Source organism: Urocitellus parryii, chromosome 8 (genome assembly GCF_045843805.1).
Source record: "Urocitellus parryii isolate mUroPar1 chromosome 8, mUroPar1.hap1, whole genome shotgun sequence".
NCBI lineage: Eukaryota > Metazoa > Chordata > Mammalia > Rodentia > Sciuridae > Urocitellus > Urocitellus parryii.
In genome coordinates this window covers 31,995,599-32,014,938 of record NC_135538.1, presented here as the reverse complement: position 1 = coordinate 32,014,938, position 19,340 = coordinate 31,995,599, and the positions used below count along the sequence as shown (strand labels likewise).

At 35.7% G+C, this 19,340-nt stretch overlaps 1 protein-coding gene across 1 annotated transcript in view; it reads left to right on the top strand.

Annotated features, from left to right (window-relative positions):
• LOC144256553 (uncharacterized) overlaps positions 1-19,340 on the top strand; it is a 70,985-nt gene that overhangs the window by 27,450 nt on the left and 24,195 nt on the right. The window lies entirely within an intron of this gene.

Here is a 19,340-nt window from a genome sequence, read left to right as displayed (position 1 = left end):
GCATACCAAACCATATTGAATGAAATTTATACTTATTTAAGACTGGGAATTTTTCTTTAGGCTTCTTGGATTAGGGTTAAACAGGGCCTGTCTTAGGTAAGAAAGTTTTCTAAGTTTGGATTTGCCTCTTGTTAAAGTTTAATGTGATTTTCTGAGACTTAATGCTGCCAAGTGACCCTGATGTTTATTTCTGCACCTGAACCCTTCAGACTTTATGGTTACTGTCCTCAGAATTTGAACCTTAGTTTGGTCCCATTAATAAGTGCTGCATTTATTTTTCTGCAATTCTACCCTCTCCTTTCTTAGCCTGCAGTTTGTCACCCATATGAACCAGGAAGCTAGCCCTGAAACCCTAAAGAAGCTCAATAAATATTTGTAGAATGACTGAATGAAGATACTGGATTTTTTTTTTGTCATCTCCTCAGATCTCTTCAATCTAACCAGAACCTAGATTTCTTCAGTAAGAAATACATGGAAAGAGAAATATAATGATATGAGTAATACAGTAATATTGGTCATAATACCAACGTTTTCTGGATTCTTACTGTATGCCAATATTTCACCAAGTGCTTTACATGTATTGTCTCATTTAATCCTCAAAAACACCCATATGATTATTAATATTTTACAAATAAATAAGTGGGCATTGAGAGGTTATATTATTTTCCTAAAGTCACACAATGAGTTAATAGAACTAAATTGCGCCATCTTCTAAGAGCTAGGGACATTTGTAACATACTGCATGGTTAAATAAGTAAATGAAAGCTTTGCTTTTAGATAAGGCTGATTAAATTGGCTGTACAAATGTCATCTTTTTCCCAGTAATAGATGGGTCAAGCAATATACGTGATTTCTCAGAAGACCAGAGCCAAGCTTGACAACTTGAACAAGTTATTGAACACAAGTTGTGGATGTTCCAGCCCCAATCCTCATTTACAGATCCCCCCACATCAGTTGGGTGACTGATTAGTCTATTCTAAGAATATTATTGACACTTGGTTGGTGCACAACTTGGTCTCTAAGGAATTCTGACCAAGGGAGGAGAAATAATTTGCTTAAGGGGAAGGTGAACATCTCCTGTGGCCCTGCCCAAGACCAGAGTTTACTACATAGATTAGGAGGAAGAAGAGGAGGCAGAACAAGGGTGTGATGAGAGACTGGGAGCCTTTCCTAGGTGTATGCTTTTGAGAGCAGGGACCCTTCATTTTTTTCTCACTGCTGCTTTGGTGCTGAGCTTGCTGCCTGACATGGCAGTTGCTTTGTAAATATAGTTGGGTGAATTCAAGCAGTGGCCCTTTTGGATATTTCTTTTCGCCTTAATCATTCTCCTGGAATTCTGCTTATTAAGTTGTTGATGAGAATAATTGGATGCTGTACACTAGCTTATTATAAATATTTCTGTATTAGATTAAATGTGACTAATTTTGGTTTCTGCTTTTTCTTTTTCCTGTAACCAGAAAATAACCTCATTATTCACCAGATCTCATATTCCTTAGTATCGTATTTTGGATCAGAACAGTATTTCTCTTTTCTTACTCCCAAGGTACTGAACAATGCCATAGAAAAACTACTTACATATGGCCAAATTATTAGGTTGACCCTAATGAAATTTATGATATTTAAGAGTTTTAAACCATAAATTTTTAAAAAAATCCTTTAGGCTAAAATTAATGGAACATATTTTAAGTAAATAACCTAAAATGCCTAGAAAAGAATAAATGTTTCCCCACAAACATTTCCATGGTATACGCCAGGGTTGATATTTGTGTTTTTCCATTTCCTTATCAGAATGCTTCCTAGCTGGATGGTCTGCCTCTCAAAATATTCCTTTCCCAAGCTCTGACTATTATGTGAGTATGTGCAGAATAATTTATTTCACATTATTTGAGGCCTTGTGAGTATTATTAGAATGAGAGGAAACCATGGAAATTATGGGTTCTTGATTCACTACTAACAAATATTTGCTGAGTGCCAACAAAAACAATAATTACCATAGAACTGAAAAACAAAGGGACACAGTCCTTCCCTCCTGGGAATTGATTGTTTGGAACTTTTTCTATCAAAGAGCTCTGTAGGTGTAAACGTATAGGTGCCGTGAGTGATTACAAGGAGAGGGCATGAAAGAGTGAGTACTGGGGAGACCTGGGAGGTTCTTTAAGGAAGTGGCAGCTGAGCCAAGGTTGAGCCAAGGTTAAGTGCAGCTGTTAACCTGATGAAAGGGCCCGAGGTGGGGATAGGAAGCGACACAGTTCAGTTCAGTTCAGTGCGTGTTTATGGAACGCCTACCATATGCCAGGCACTGTGCTTAGAGGCTGGGAAATAAAAATGAAAAAGACATGGTCTTTGCCCCAGTAAATAACTCACTATAAGGGTTTCATTGTCATGTAATTTATAAACTAGGAGAGGCACTTTTTTATGTATTTATTCTGCTTCTGAGTAGTTTTAATTTTGTTGTCTCAGGATTCCCTCAGCAAGGCAAGTCTTCCTCAAGGAATCAAGCACAGCCCTGCACAGTTTAACAAACAAACAGACACAGTTTGCTAGATTAAAGTCCAGCCACCCTGTTCCCAGTTTTTCCATCAACTGACTGTGGTCCCGCAGTGTAGCTCAGGCCTGTTTCAGAGTTTGCCATCAGCCTGGCTCCAGGAAGGAAGCCCGACTGCCACCAAACAAGAGACCCATTATTATGTTCTTTAAAAAAAAAAAAAAAAAAAATTAACTAAAATTGCTAAAATTTGAACCCGCCCATAAAAACAAATTGTGAACATACTGTATGTGTTCTTGATTAATCTGTTTTCATGCTAAGTATTATTTGGACCCTGGTATAAACTCCTGGGAAAAAACACAGTAACATAAGTAGGAAGTATCAAGAGGTATAAACCAAGCAGAGATGCAGGAACTGTAGTAAAACACCCCCCGAAAAAGAACAAAATGCCCAAAAAACCTCTTGCCCTAGTCTCCAGGCTGGTCCTCATTCACTGCACCTACCAAAAGCACATTCTAGGTCTCTTATCATTATTCCCTACAAAGGTCAGTCCCTCTCATTATCTCTGTTTCTGATTCTGGTGTTGCTCTTTCATCCTAGAATTTATTTCCTCGTAGCCTCCTTGGTTGCCTGCCCAGATCTTGGTAGAGAACTTGCCAAGGCTAGTTCTGAGTTGCATACCTTCTGCTCTTTTGGTTTGTGTTTTGTGTGGGTGGCTGCACCACCAAATCCCAGACCTATAGGTTGACCAGCAGGCTGAGTGGCCTCTTCCTTCACTAGTATGGAGAGATCTCCAAGAAGGAGTGGCTGGGGAGGCCAGTGACACCTAAATCTGTGTCTCCATTCTGCTGTCTCATTTCATTATTTTATTATTTTTTACTCTTCTTTGTAGGGTTCGTAAATTTCCTTCAGAGGTTAGTATCAGTATAGAGTTGACCCCTCCATGTCCATGGATTCTGCATCTGTGGATTCAACCAACAGCAGTTAGAAAATAATCAGAAAATAATTGTGTCTATACCGAACATGTACAGACTATTTTTGCCATTATTCTCCAAACAACAGAATATAATAAACCTACTTATTAGGTTTATTAGAGTAAACCTAATAATAAAATATAGTTAACCCCACTGACAGAGGGTTTATGTTGTATTTAGATATTATAAGTAATATAGAGATTATTTAAAAGTACAATGAGTTTATAAGCTAATACTACATCATTTTATATAAGATACTTGAGCATATGATGGATTTTGGTATCTCTGGGTGCTTTCTGGAACTATATCCCCAAATACTGAGGGATGACTGAGGGATGATTGTGTATTTTAAACTCTTAGGGCTCTCTCGTCTTGGCTGAAAATCCTAAACACTTGTTTTCTTTTCTTCCTGTGTTTGTTTTGAGGAGGGGAAGGTGGTGTGCTTTATCTTTGGGACTTCTGTACTGGGGAGAAAGTAGTTTTACCAGGTTGTAGAAGGGGACACGCCCTTACTTCATCAGTAAGTGACTCATTCAACTTCACATTATAGCATTCATTTATGGTACAGTCAAGCAATAATTCCCAAATTTGGTTTCTTAATCGAGTTTGCAGTTTTGTACAGATCTTATAAATATACTAACCAAATGGTTGAGTATTAGTGTTTTAGCTCATTGGTTAAGAAGTTTTGAGACTATTTTAAGAAATGAAGTCAAAGACAACACTCTTAAGTGGGTTTTTGGAAAATATAAAACATCCTTATAGTCACAATCTATAAAACTTTTGAGACTTTGCCTTTGAAAATTCAGTGTGTGTTCTGTTTTTAACAATTCCACACTCTTCCTGTGAAGAGTTATTATCAACCCTGTTGGTGGTAGCTGCGATTTTTGCCTAAAATTTTTAAGTGAATGTGGTGAATAACATTATCAGACTATCTGTCTAGCAGGTTGTTTGTGCTATCTCATTTCCAAATTATTTTGCAAAAAGGAATTTACGTGAGTACTTTTACCCATTAAATAACTGTTTCTGCTTAATTCTTTCTGGAAATATTATTAAAAATATACTCCAGCAATGATCTAGCCCAAAATGTTCTTGTATTATTTTGGAGCAAGTAGCTAGTGACTCATAGCACATTGGGCGTCCAAGCTATGGTTAACTAGTGGTCAAGTTGGGAAATTCTGTTCCCATTAACTCTCCTTTCTTAGCCCAGAACACCTCTCTACTCAACTTTTTTTTTTTTTTTTTTCTTGTGATTCGTCACACTCACAGACTCTGGTTGGTGTTTTCAGACCAAAAGCAGAAGCGGTGACATACCATAAGAAGTATTGTTCCTATTGCATTTCCAGTTTGGCTAAAAACAGGAAGTACAGGCCATTTAGTGGAAAAGCTTGTTTTGTTATATTTCCAACCCAAGAGGTTTTGGATCAACTTTGGTTGAATGTCTGAACTTTTGGCTTCTGAGTTACAGTAAGCCTTCTAACTTCAGAATTTTAGCACAATTACTGCTTATAAGAAGATGACAGCCATATTTAGTTATGCTGACACATGAATCGGTTTGCTTTTTACTTCATATTAGGATGTAAGAGTAGCCAAAAAGGTTAAATAAGAAGACTGTGTGCATTGTAAGATAAAAAGCCCAATAGTGGGGAAAAAAAAAATTGTTGTTATAGTTTCGGAAATTTACCTATTTATTGAATACTTTGTCTAAAATGAATCTATTATTATGAACTTCACTCATTAAATGAATTTTTGATGAAGAAATAGGAAAATGTAAACCATTTTAAGATAGGGAATGTCAGGCCCTACCAGAAAATTAATCTAAATTGCTTTGCATTCTAATAATCATTCGACTGACTTTTAGTAAATCTATGAGGTAGAGGGAGTTTAAAGTTAGAACTTCATATAGATTACATCTATTTTATTTTTAGATCCATGCGGGTCAAAATATAATGGATGGATTAGCAAGAGTAGACAGATATGGTTACATCTGTGTGATTACAGGCAAGTAGGTGGCCTTGGACAATTCATTGTGTTAATTTTTCAGCGTCCTCTTCCTTAGTCTCTTCTATTTTGTAACTGTGCAGATTGGCCATAGTGAATTAAATGTATTATACAGTTTCAGTTGTTGTCTTCTGATTTATCCATTTAATGTGGTCCTAGGCATCAGTTATCATGTTTTTCAAGCACAATAAATGGCAAAATGAACTGTTATTCAAGATTAAGTTGTTAAAATAAATGTATTTCACTTGCCTTTGTAAGTTATGATCTGCTACTTTTTTTTTGATCTATGATTTTGTATTTAAGGCAAGTCATCTCAAGGAAGGAAGATGAAAACAAATAATGTAAAGGAGTATGGAACATAGAGATAAGGGAAGCAGATTCAGAGGAATCAGAATCCTTCAGCTTTGACCCTTATTGAAGAAGGAATTTAATTCATTCTTTGTTAAAGTTTTGAAATGACAGAATAGTTTTTTTTTTTTCCATGTCTTTTTGCTTCCATCTAACTGGAATGTACTGGACAGGATTAGAAATGGCTGTCCTTCTAGTTTTTTATGGTTTAGACTAAAAGCAAAGTGCCAGAGTTCTTAAAAGTAATCTTTCTTTATGAGATTCTAAGCCTTCAGACCCAGAAAGTGGAGGCTTTTTTTTTTTTTAAAGAGGAGTTTATTAAACTATCATATACTAATTTAAAACTTTTGCTTATGGTTAGTGGATGATATAGAATTCCATTTCAGGTCAGTACCCTCCCTTCAAATGAAAAAGTAAAATCCCCACCCTCTTTCAAAGCAAGAAAAACAGAGTAAAAGACAGCTAATACCTGTTAAGATGCTGCTTATGCCAAACATTTTTCTATTGTGTCTGAATCACATGATATCCATTTTCCTCCTTAATTCTTGGAATAATATCATTCATACTTTAAGATCTTACATTTCAGAGTTTTTAGCTCCAGCTGAACAATACTGGATGAGTTAAAAAGCCCTAACGGTAAATTTATAAAGAAAATGTGGACAGAGCTTGGATTCTCATAGTGCTGGTGGGTACCATGATTATAATAATGGTTTCCTTTAAAACTCTTCCATTAAATGTTCCAAACGGTGGAATCTGTAGTTTTTCCTTTGGTCCCAAGATCAAAAACATGAGCAATTTTACATTTCTAAGGTTGGATAGCATCTGTGTTTCCACAATTTCAGTGGGAAAGTCATCTACCCTTTCTCACTTTTATTAAAAACCACCATCTTGGCTCCAACATGTGCTATTACAAGCACTTTCATTATGTCTTGCATCTCCTTTTAGAAAGTCGGAGGCTGTCTGTTGCTCTCCCCACCTTTTACTTTTCTTACTGGCTTTCAAAGACTATATACAGCATATGAAAAGTGGTTTAAAAGTTGAAAAGGATAATGGCAAGGTTAAAACAGATTGAATTCAAATCTTCACTGTACGACTTAGTTGCTGGGTGACTTAAATTATGTAACTTCACGATTCTCTCTCTTCCTCCACCTGTCATATGTAGGTATTAATGGTATCGCCCTTAAAGGGCTTTTTTAAGAATTCAATAATGTAACACATGTGAAGCAAGTGGATCATGGCAAAATACCAATAATCAGTGCCTGTAATCCTAGCAGTTTGGGAGGCTGAGACAACAGGATTGCAAGTTCAAAGCCAGCCTCAGCAATTTAGCAAGGTTCTAAGAAACTTAATGAGACACTGTCTCAAAATAAAGAATAAAAAGGGATAGGTATGATTAAGTGCCCTGGGTTCAATCCTTGGTACCAAAAATGAATACGTGAATCAATAAATAAAATAAACAAGAAGAGTGATAAAATTAAATAGAGAATACATAAATAAATTCTTATGAGCTAAATCAATGAGTAGAATTTAAGAGAAAGGGGAAAAGAATACAATTATGCAAATTATAAGTCTGCATAGTTGTTATTGCCCTGCTTAAAAATTTTCATTTAATTGGACAAAACAATATTGGAATTACCCTGATTCCTGAGGAGGAGGATTGTAATTCTGAAGTGGTTTTTATGAAATAATACAACAATCATTTGGAACACTACCCTATACATAACAACTATTTGTATTATAACATCTCTGTTGTTATTTCTCAACTCTATCTGGTTTGGTTTATTAATTAATACATATTTTTGTATGTCTGTTGATGCAAGAAAGTGAGGGTGAGGAGTTGGTTGGCCTTTTTCTATTTCAACACAAAGTTTGATGTTTAATATAAGTTTTTTGTTAAAAGAAATCTCATATCAGATTAAGGAAATTACTGTATATTCCTTCTTTGTTAAGAGTGTTTTTCTATCATGAATGGATGTTGAATTTTATCATGTTATGGGTTTTTCCGCTATCTTTTGAGATGTTATATGTTTTTTTCTCTTTGTTTTGTCCTCCTATAAATTGTTTAATTTTATTAATAGATTCACATATTAAATTCTTTTATTTTCTCAAAGAAACCCTTCTTGGTTATGATGTTTTATTCTTTTTTTATACCTCTGAATTTTGTTTGCTCATATTTTGTGTATGAGTTTTACAAGCATGCTCATGAGACAGATTGGCTTGTGTTTCTTGTAAAATTCTTCTCATATTTTGGTATCAACATTATGTTGCCCTTATAGAGTGAGATTTGCAATATTTCCTTGTTTTTCTTCTCTGGAAGACTTTCTATAAAACTGGTGTTATTTCTTCCTTAAATATTCTGTAGGAATTACTGATGAAACCAGCTGGGTCTAAGGTTTTCTTCTTGGAGAAAAATTACAGATTTATTTCTCGGTAAATACATCTGTAATTTATTTATTTCTCGTGTCAATTTTGCCTGCCTTCCCTTTGTTCCTCCTTTCCTTCCATTCTTCTTTCCTTTCCTCCCTCCTCAGTTCTGTTTCTGTGGAGTGTGCCCTCACCAGACTCTAACCACAGTGGCACCTTGATCTTGGACTTCCAGCTTCTAGAAGTGTGGGAAATGCCTGTTGTTAATCCACGGTCTCTAGTGTTTTTGTTATAGCAAACCGACTAAGACAAAGGTTGATACAGGCTAGGCTGTGGGCTACTAGGAAATAAACAAGAGTGATGTGATAGAGTGACTAGGATGTGAGGGGTGGGGTGTTATTTCAGAGAAGGGGGGCATGAAAAAGAGCCTGTCTACAGAGGTAACCTGTAAGTGGAAGGATGAGAGTGAGCCAGGCATGAAAAAGGAGAGAAATAGACGTGTGGACCCAGAGGCAGGCTAGGGCAAGAAATGAGGGCCTGAGGCAGGTGCATGCTGTGTTAAGAAAAGAGCAGGGAGACAGCATGCTTAGGGAGGCGGGACCTTTGCATTCAGACTCCAGCAGGCTGTAGGGCTGTTAGGGAGATAGTGGAAGGCCTGGAGCAAGTGCAGGTGGGGGTTGATTTTCCTTTTCAGAGGTCCCTTTCACTGTCATGGGAGGAGGAGTGGAAAGAGACTAGAGGAGATGCAAAGAGCAGTGAGGAGAGTTATGTTCTAGGAGAGAGTGGATGTTGATTTGGGCAGCAAGGGTTTCAGAGAAAGTGGGCAACAACTGGAGATATGCAGTGGAGCAGGAACTAACAGGACTTGCTGCTGCATTATATTTAGGGAAGAAAGGAAAAGCTAGTTTCTAAGTATTTTTCCAACTTTTTAAACTTATTTTTTTGGGGGGGAGGGGGTACCAGGGATTGAACCCAGGGTCGCTTAACCACTGATCCATATCCCCAGCCCTTTTTCATGTTTTTATGTTGAGATAGGGCCTCCCTAAGGTGCTTAGGGCCTCGCTAAATTGCTGAGGCTGGTTTTAACTTAGGATCCTCCTGCCCTCAGCCTTCAGAGCTGCTGGGATTACAGATGTGTCTAAAAATTGTGCAAGAAAGAATTTTAATAATCATTCCTTATTCCAGCTTAGTATTTGTCCATGAAGATTCCCACCTAAGGGAAATTCCTGCTTTTCTGGTTTACCCAGTTCAAGAAAACAAATATCCATAAAAGGAGATATACTGATAGGATATTGTTGCTGTAGTTAGAATAAAGATGGAAATTAAAGTCTCTCTAGGCTTTCCTCACCTTCCAAAACCTTATCACTTTAAAAATAGGCTAATTATAAAAGATCCCTGATTATTTGATTATTTAAATGTTATTCTATTTAGGGTTTCAGGAAAACATTTTGAGTCAAACAAGTACACCCCTGGTTAAAAACAAGGCAGCAAAAAATGCTTCCCAGGACTTGGCTATTACTCATCTTTCTCCAACCTCCACCCATTTCTGCCTTCTACATTTTAATAGACGGCTTTATACATATAAGATATTATATGTAAACAAATAATTCATGTGGCATATTTTTAAAAAGAAAGCTTGTGAATATATCAGCTCTTTAAGATTTAGAAGAATACCAACACTTTCTATTCCTTACTTAACTGTCCTGTTTTCCCCCGAGGCAATCTCTATGCTAAAATTTCTAATTTGTTATTCCCTTTAAAAATATAGTTTTACTACATAGCCATAGGGATTTAATAATGTATTATGTTATTCCTTGTTTTCATATAGTATTTTTGTGCTTGGTATTGTTTCTTATACATATTGATGTCTGTTGTGGATATGTCAATATTTGTTCATTGTTTTTAAAAATAGTAATTTGATTTCCTAGGTTTTGTTGTTTTTGTTGTTATGAAATAGGTTTCTCTAAACATTCTAGGACATTATTCCTGGTGCATAAGTAAGAAGATTTTCCTAAGGTTATATCTTTTGGAATGAAACTGCTGGGCCATAAGGGAGGCAAATATTTGATCAACTTTTCAATGTATTTTAATTTTGGTGTCAGTTTTATATTTCCACTGCAGTACACGAGAATTTCTAATGATCTGTATCTTGGTTTTATTGTCTTAAATTTTGTCAAAAATGGGTACAGTAGAATTTATCATTGTTATCTTAATTGAAGTTACTTGTCTATTCTTAAACTTTATCATCATTTTTATATGTGTATTAGTATTAGTTGTTTTTCCCCTTTATTAAATCTTTGCTTATTCTTTTACTTGTTTTTCAGTTGAGTTATTTTTTTCTTAGTATATATAATTTTCATTTCAGGCCTTTATTATTAATAGATTTTTTTGTCACTTTTTTTATTCATTGTTCAAAACATTACAAAGCTCTTGACATATCATATTTCACACATTAGATTGAAGTGGGTTATGAACTCCCAATTTTTACCCCAAATGAAGATTGCAGAATCACATCGGTTACACATCCACATTTTTACATAATGCTCTATTAGTAACTGTTGTATATTAATAGATTTTTAAAATTACTTTCTAAGAAAAGGAAACATCTAATCCTATGTTAGATGTTAATGGGTTCTCATAGTAGAGAAAATGTATAGCTCAGATCAGCTTATCTTTCCATAATGATAACAATGATACATGCACATGCAGTATACCCATATATAGACATAATTATATACAGACACCAACACATATGTGCATAATTTAACATATGTAAAACAACTCTCTGAAGCTACTGGAGGAAAATAAAGGCAATTATGAAATACAAGAACATTGATCCTTGGAAGAAGGGAATAGCACTAAATGAATGTCACGTGTTTAATACTTTTCACCTGAGAGCAGACATCGCTCACCACCATATTCAGCACTTAATGTCAGACAGTAAGGATGAATATCTCAGAAAGGAGAGATCCACAGTGGAAAGAGAGGAATCTGAATTTGCCAAGTTATCTTCCTGCTAAAATAAACAATCAGTATTCTTCAGAGATAGAACAGTATTCTTCAGAAATAGAACATATTCTCTATGGAATTCAGTGTACAAAGCAAATCATAAGTATATGAAAAAAAAAAAACAGGCAAATGATACCCATTCAGATTCAAGAGAAAAGATAACAAGAAATTGGAATTAGCAGATAAAATTTTAAAGCAGCTGTTATAATTATTTAAAACTATAAAGAAGAATATGATCACAATACATCAGTAAAGAGAATTTCAGCCAAGAAATTGAGACTCTAAATGAACCACATGGAAATTATAGGATAGAAAAGTAAATATATGAAATGGGAAAAATTCTCTAGATGAGCTTAAGAAAAGATTAAGAATGGTAGGAAGCAGAGCTTGTGAACTCAAGTATATGTAATAGTATTTATTCATTCTATGTAATGAATGTCTGTTTGTCTTTTCCCCCTTATGATTTTTTTTGCAGAAGATTTCAACAGAAATGAATAGAGCCCCTGTCACTTGTTGGACAATATCACATCTAACATAGATGTAGGTGAAGTCTGAAGAGGAATTAAAAGAGAAAATGAGTTGAGGAAATCATGATGTGAAACTTCTTAAATTTGGTGAAAGATCGTTGATACCGTTGCTAAATCCTGTCAGGTCTATGGCCGGAGACATCTCCAAGTCCAGCCTCTCTTCTCCACTCTCGTAGCGCCATTCATTTGGACGATGGCCACACCACCTGTCTTGTCACCTGGAGGCCTGCCCTCTTTGTGTTAGTCTAGCCTCCATATTGTCACCAGAGTTACCTTGGTAAAAACCAGTCTTTGTCAAAATCAAAGTGATAATGATTTAGAAGCCAGCTTTGTATTGAATCGTGCCTTCCAAAAGTGATATGTTGAAGTTATAAGCCCCAGAACCTGTGACCTGGTTTGGAAATACGAGTCAGAAGATGTGATCAAGTTAAGATGAAGTCATACTGGATTAGTGTGGGTTCTAATCTAATGATGAGTATTTTTATAAGACTTTTGAAAATCTTATAAAAATTAGAAATGTGGTCATCTATTTCAATGGGAGGCGAAGTAAGTAATAGAAAGTAAAAGACTAAAGATATGGATATATTATCTGGTTTGATTTAACTATTCCACATAACATTCATAAATCCTAACATTACTTTGTACTTCATAAGTTTGTACATTTATAAATTGTCAAGTTAAAATTAAAGAATTAAAGATAAAATGACCCTAATAATTTACAACTCTGTACAAATGAACTGTAGTACAGTAAATTCATTTGCAGTTTATTTAATTAGCTTTTTAAAAAACAATTATGAATGTTATGTAAATTCATATGAATACAGATTTTACTACTAAAAAACAACTTTGGATTTGAATTCAAAATATGAACAAACTTTTAGCCACTTATGTTCTAAATTACTGCCAGATATGGAGTTGGTGCCTTAACTTTGGGTGGGATGCATATCAAGTCATCTCTGTCCCTGTGAGCTTCAAAGTTAACATTTTCCAGCTCAGTAATCCTGGGGGATGATTGTGATTCATAAGAATTTAGTGACATAGTCCGTAACTGTGGAATGACTCATGAATCTTCCTTTCTGCTTCCCTGTGAGGGTAGCTCTTACACATCAGAGGGTTTTCTTCTATTTATTTGCTTTTTAATTTTTTTGTGGGGCTATACACTTTTCTCAAATATTTACTGAACCTCTGATATTTAATGGGCATTGTTTTAGATACACGGACACAAATCAAATAGATACCCAATCCTCATTGAGCTTAGAATTTAGGAAGGCAAACAAGCCAATTTGAAATGAATACTTTTTACAAATTACTAAACAAAGAATTTGTTTAGTAAATTTATTTTTTAAGTAAAAAACAAAGAATATATTGCAGTTGTGAGATATTCCACCAGCTGTTATTATTTATCCTGGGTGGATGTAAACATAAACACATCCTGAGATAGAGCGACACTCTGTACTGGTGATACATTTACCCATACATTTGAAATGTTGAGGTTCTGAACCAGCAACTAAGACACTATAATTAAGCCTAACTTTTTCATTTATTTTTAATTTAAAAATGTTTTTGTTGCTTTTTTGTAGATTTTGTATTAAACAAAGTAAAAAAGTAGAAAGCTGTCACCATTTCTAAATATGTACAGGATGGGCCTAACATTCTTCTGGTACATTTCTTTTGGCCACCTGAGGAAAAATAGCTCAGCCACATCACACCCCCAACCCCCACCCACCCCATGTAGGTGAGAATCATAAAGCTCCCTAGAACTCTCAGCTGTGCATACTTGCATAAGATTTTATGCAAGCTGAATCTGGACAGTGCCCGAGGGAGAACTTCCTGAGGGATGAAGTAAAGAGTGACGTAACGCAGAACAGGTTGTCCTAAAGGTTGTATCAGTTTGGATGGGTCATCACTTCTGGTTATTCCTTTATTCCTTCTTGAGACTGAACTCTAATACTGGAAGAATCTGGACTCTAGAGGTTGCAGCCTGCTTTTTCCAGGCATTTGAAGAGTTTCAGGCTGCTACCTTCTGGAACCCAGCCCTCTTGTGCCTCTCTCTATCCTTAGTTTAGCAATTATGTCACTGGATGGGCACAAACCACTGAATGGTGGTAAATGCAGCTTTTTGTCTCAAGTGATCTAGAAGCCAGCTATGTGTGTAATTGTCCCTCCTCCCAACTCTCACCTAGAAGATCCGTTGAAATTCTAACCCCAGAACCTGTGAACATGATCTTATTTGGAAATAGAGTCTTAGAAGATGTGATCAAGTTAAGATGAAGTCATACTGGATGAGTATGGGCCCTAATCTAATGATGGGTGTCCTTACAAGAAGCGGAAGATGTGTGCACAGACACACAGGGAGAAGGCTTCATGAAGATAGGTGCAGAGATTGGAGTAATGTATCTCCAAGTCCCAACGTGTCAAGAATCGCAGTCAACCACCAGAAGCTAGAAAAGATAGGGAAGGATTCTCCTTAAAGAGGCCTTCAGAGGGAGCAAGGCCCTGTCAACACCTTGATTTTGGACTTGGACATCCAGACCCATGAGAATATAAATTTTCATTGTTTGAACCCACAGAATTTGTTATGGCAGTCCTAGGGGACACATCAACCATTAGAGAAGGAATCATTCAACACTTACGACCCAGACAAGGAACTTTCTGCTCTCAGATCCCCTCCAGGTCTAAGCAGGAACTCTTTCCCAGGCTCTACAATAGGTGATGTTTGAGGCTTCCAGGATCGCCCTTCCTGTATAGGCGTTCAAGAACAAGTCAGGTGTAGCCTGGTGGAACACCAGCAGGCAGCCTCTAGCCTGTCTTGAGGATGTCCATGGGTCTCATGAGGCAGAGTCTTCTCCATGTCCTACGGCATCTGGTCATCAGCCCCTGAAAAGCAGCTTCCAGAGACCTGACATCAACAGAGCCCCCACACCCCCAGCTCTTCTCATTTGCCCTCTGCAGCCAGATACCATCTCCCGGAATGCTTTTCATTGTTTCTTAAAACCCAGAAAGATTTGAGATTTCTATGTATGTAAGAATAAAATTATTGATTGGGTAGAAAGAAGGTATTTTGAGCAGTCTTGTACTTTGAGATACATAAACACACACACACACACACACACACACACACACACACACACACCTATGAACATGTATGCTTATGTATATTTGACTCCCCTGTTTAAATGCATTTATTGGGCTCTCTATTCCTTGGTGAATAAAATCTAAAATAAACTTTTAGCTTATCATTCACAACAGATTTCTCTGGCCTGACAACTCCCGTTATTTGTTGTGTCATCTAGTTGAACTCTTTATTAAGCCCTTCCCATCTGTTAAAACCCAGCTCAAGCCTCAACTCCCACAAGAAGACAGTCTTTTCTAATTTCCACATTGTTTTGAGGAACCATCATACTTTGTTTATATCTGATCACAGTATGTGTCGTGTTGTCGATTTTTGTATATTTGGTCCCCCTTTCCTGATACTACACTGTAAATGGAAGGTAGAAAGCTCATTATTATTAAATACAAAATTGATAGCACAATATATTAATGAAAACCAGAAGCACAGAATTTTGGGATTGCTTCATATTTAGGAGTCTTCACTGATATTGTTGATAGCTGCTGCTACCAATAAAGATTTATTCTATGCTGGACTGTGAACTAAGCATACTACATAAATTAATCTAAGCTATTTCATTGGTGCCTGCTGATGTTCTTATTTATCTTAGAGTCCAGCATGGTACATGGCACAAAAGTGGATATTCAACAAGTTTGCTGAAAGATGAATTTGGGAGGTAAATTCATGTAGAACTTGAGACTTTTGACCCCCCTCTTCTGATCTTAATAAATGTATCATTAATAGAAATTATGACTGAATTAATTCATAATTCCACAATAAACCTTGTATATTCTAAACTATAGAGGGTATTTATGAATCATGAAGTGTTAATGAAAAATCCTGAATCATAATTTCAAAGTGTTTCTTGTTATGTTTATGTCACACAGTGAAAAATAACATTTTGATTTTTTAAACCATAGACCTGTATGTGACACATGAAGAAAAACATACTGAATGCAAAATTCTAAATTCAGAGCATGAGTTATCTCATAGGTTTACTCTATCATTTTATGTGTCGACTTTTGGAAAAATAAACTACAAAAACTCTACAATACCACTACAGATATTTTCTGTATAAGTTGAATTTGAATGTTTAAACAACAGTGTGAAGAACTAAGTCTGTCTGATTTTTAATAATGGTTTGTTCCTATCACATACCAGCATAGTATGCACAGTCATTGGTGATAGTATAAATCTTAGCACAGCTCACAAGTGTGCCCTAAAAGTCAGGCCACCGTGTGGACTTGGCTTTCAATTGAGATGACTTTGAAAAGCAGTTCAGACCTTGTATCCTCTCCCCCCTTTCTTTCTTACTTTGTATTTCTTTCCATAAGAAAGTTGAGTCTGAGCTATTTTAAGGATTTGGCCCATGGACTTGAACTTAGTGGTTTTAGTTTCACTGTTGTTGTTTTTCTTCTTTTAGGTAAAAAAATAAAGCACAGGAGACCTACCTGCCATGACCAGAAAAGCACTAAATCTTTCTTCTTTTAATTATATACTTAAAGATGTACTGGGGTAGGTGCTGCTTTGTATTTCCTGGAAAATGTGAGGTGTTGGTTCCCCTAAGCCCTTCTAACCTTTTCCTTTAAATAACTCACTGACTTATAATGGCCCGTAAAAGATGACATCATCAAGGCACCCTAAAATTAACCTACCTGAATATTAGTTTTCATTTTGTTTGTGGGGATTTTTTTTTTTTTTTTGTAACCACAAGAATCGTATTTTTCCGCTGGTCTTACTCTCCATCCTACCCTTTGTCTATCATAGCATGCCTTCTATCTCACTTTAGCTAAAGAAGATTGACATAAACTTCTTTACCACTCTTAAGAGGTTGATGTGAACTTGAGGGAAATCATTTGACATTGAGTTTATCCCATCAGAATAAACTGATCTTCGTTTACTTTCTCCATTCTCCCAAGTCTCTTTCAAGTTCTTATTGAAGTAGGTGCAAGAACAAATACACATTTATGTTCAAGTGCTTTCATTACTCAAATTAATGAATACATCACCTATGTAGCCTTGACCTTGTTTTCAGGTGTGGCAGGGTTTGAAGACTGTTAAGTTTCTTTTACCTTAAGCATACATAGTATTTCAGTTCTGAGAATTAGGATTAGAAATATAAGGAAGACATGATAAGCAATTAAAATCTTTAATCGTCAGAACTCTAGAAATTAGGACAGATGTACCATATCAGCAGTTGCAAGCTGCTACCAAAAAATAACTACCATTACTTTTGTTCCAAAGTTTGTTTTAGAGATTCAATAGCATCCACTGAACTTTTCCCCTGACTATCTTAACACATCTTTTTCGTATTTGAGAGTCTGGCCAGGATTGGAAACAGAGGTGTGAAAGAATTACAAGAGTGGTTGTTTTTGCAGTACTTTTGGCTAGCAGTAAAATAAGCAGGAAATTCTAAAATGTCTTGAGAAAGTTCATCCTCAAGAAAATTCAACTTGATTTTTTTTAAACTAGAAGATTGAGAGAGGATAATATTTACATGAGAATAGGAACTTCTATAGACAGCAACAGTAATTGTAACTAACATCCTTATGCCTATCCTATATGGTAGTTTCTAGGGTTTTTAACATTCCTTTACCTTTTTGTTCTCCTCTGGAGCCACAAACAGAGAAGTTTGATGGTGTTATTTTCATTTTCCAAACAAGAAAAGTTTATTTTGTCTCCTTCACCTGGTAGGTGCTCATGCACACACTTTACAATTTCTTCATCTAGTTATAGGTCAAGGTTACTCTGAAAAACAATAGTTTTGAGTTGTGTTCCCAGTATATTTTTGAGTCCAAATGAAGCCCCTTACTTTCTGAATTGTATTAAAAAGTATATTAAATGCTTAAATATGCATGTTGCTGCACTACCCTGTGTAGTTTCCTAGAATCAAGGTATTCAATACATTGTTCTACTCTTTTCAGGCTTTATAAGAAATTAAAATTTGATGTTTATTTGAAAGTACAGAAGCAACAGGCTAATCCCAATGGCTAGAAGAATGATTAGTTTGTGATTAAAACGAAGATTCTAGCAGTTACAGAATGCCTATAGCTGTAGGAAGTACATATAAACAAAAACATATTTCTTATTATTCAGAGTTTGACTAGAATGAACTTGTTGACTTAAAATCTAGTTTGTGAAAGCTGCCTCACACATCTTTATGTGATAAAGTTTCAAAGATATTATTACAAAGTCCAAGTGGTAATGCTATGTTTGAATCAGTATGATGATCCTTTCTAAATATTTAATATCACCCTCTACAAAGTGTGCACATATCACATAACTTTTACATACTTAAAATATATCTTGGGGCTGGGGATATAGCTCAGTGGTAGAATACCTTCTTAACATGTGCAAAGCCCTGGGTTCAATCCCCAGCACCAGTAATAATAACAATGTATAATAATCTCAAATAAAATTAAAACAAATATACACAAGACCCACATGAAGATGCAAATATTATATGTACTTAATAAACACAAGAGTCCCTTATAACACGTGGATAATTCTTGTTATACTTGCTGGACTGAAGCTCAATGTAAAAGGTAGAACATAGAGTATTTCAGAACTGTATAACTAAAAAAACCGTGTATTCATTTTTCAGCTATAGACATATACAAATGTTTTTAAACTCATGCATTTTATTTTAATGCTTGATAAGGAAGTTGTCAGATTTTATAGTTAAATACTGATATAGAGGCATACATAGAGTATTCCACTTTCATGGTTTATATATAAAACTTTCCAAGAGAGTTATGGTTAATTTTATATGCCAGCTTGATTGGGCTGCAGAGTGCTCAGACTAAATATTATTTTGGGGTGTTTTCATTTATGAGGGTTTCATTTATATTGGTGGACCCAGTAAAGTAGGTTAAGGGAGCACTGTCCAATCTGTTGAGTGTCTGAATAGAAAAAAAGATGAAGGAAGGAGATATTTTCCCCATTTTCTTCCTGTTTATATGTTTGAACTCAGACATCTCAGCTTCTCCTGCTCTTGGACTGGGATTTACACCATTGGCTCCATTTTTTAACTTGGAATGAAACTACACCATTGGCCCTTCTGAGTATCTAGCTTGCAGATGGCAGGCTGTGGGATTTGTCAGCCTCTGTAACTACATGAACCAATTCCATATATATATCATGTATATCATTCTGTTTCTCTGATGAACCCTAATACAGATACATTTCAGTTTAACATGAGGAAGAATCTACTACTATTAAAAATAGCTATTGGAACCTTGATTGGACTCCCTGGAGAGGCAGTTTCCTGTCAATAGGGATGGTCCTGTGGATGCTGTAGTGGGGGTTCTAGCATTGGATAAGTTTTGACTAGATTATCTTGGAAATCCTTATGGTTCATTGCTGATGGATAATATAAGCTTTAAGAAAGAATCTCAGAATATTATATCTGGAAAGAACTTCAGAAAGTACTTACTCCTACTCATTCACTTTTCAAAGGAGGAAAATGAGCCTTAGAGAATGTAGAAGTCTTGTCTAAGTTCATCTAATATGTTTTAGGGAATCTG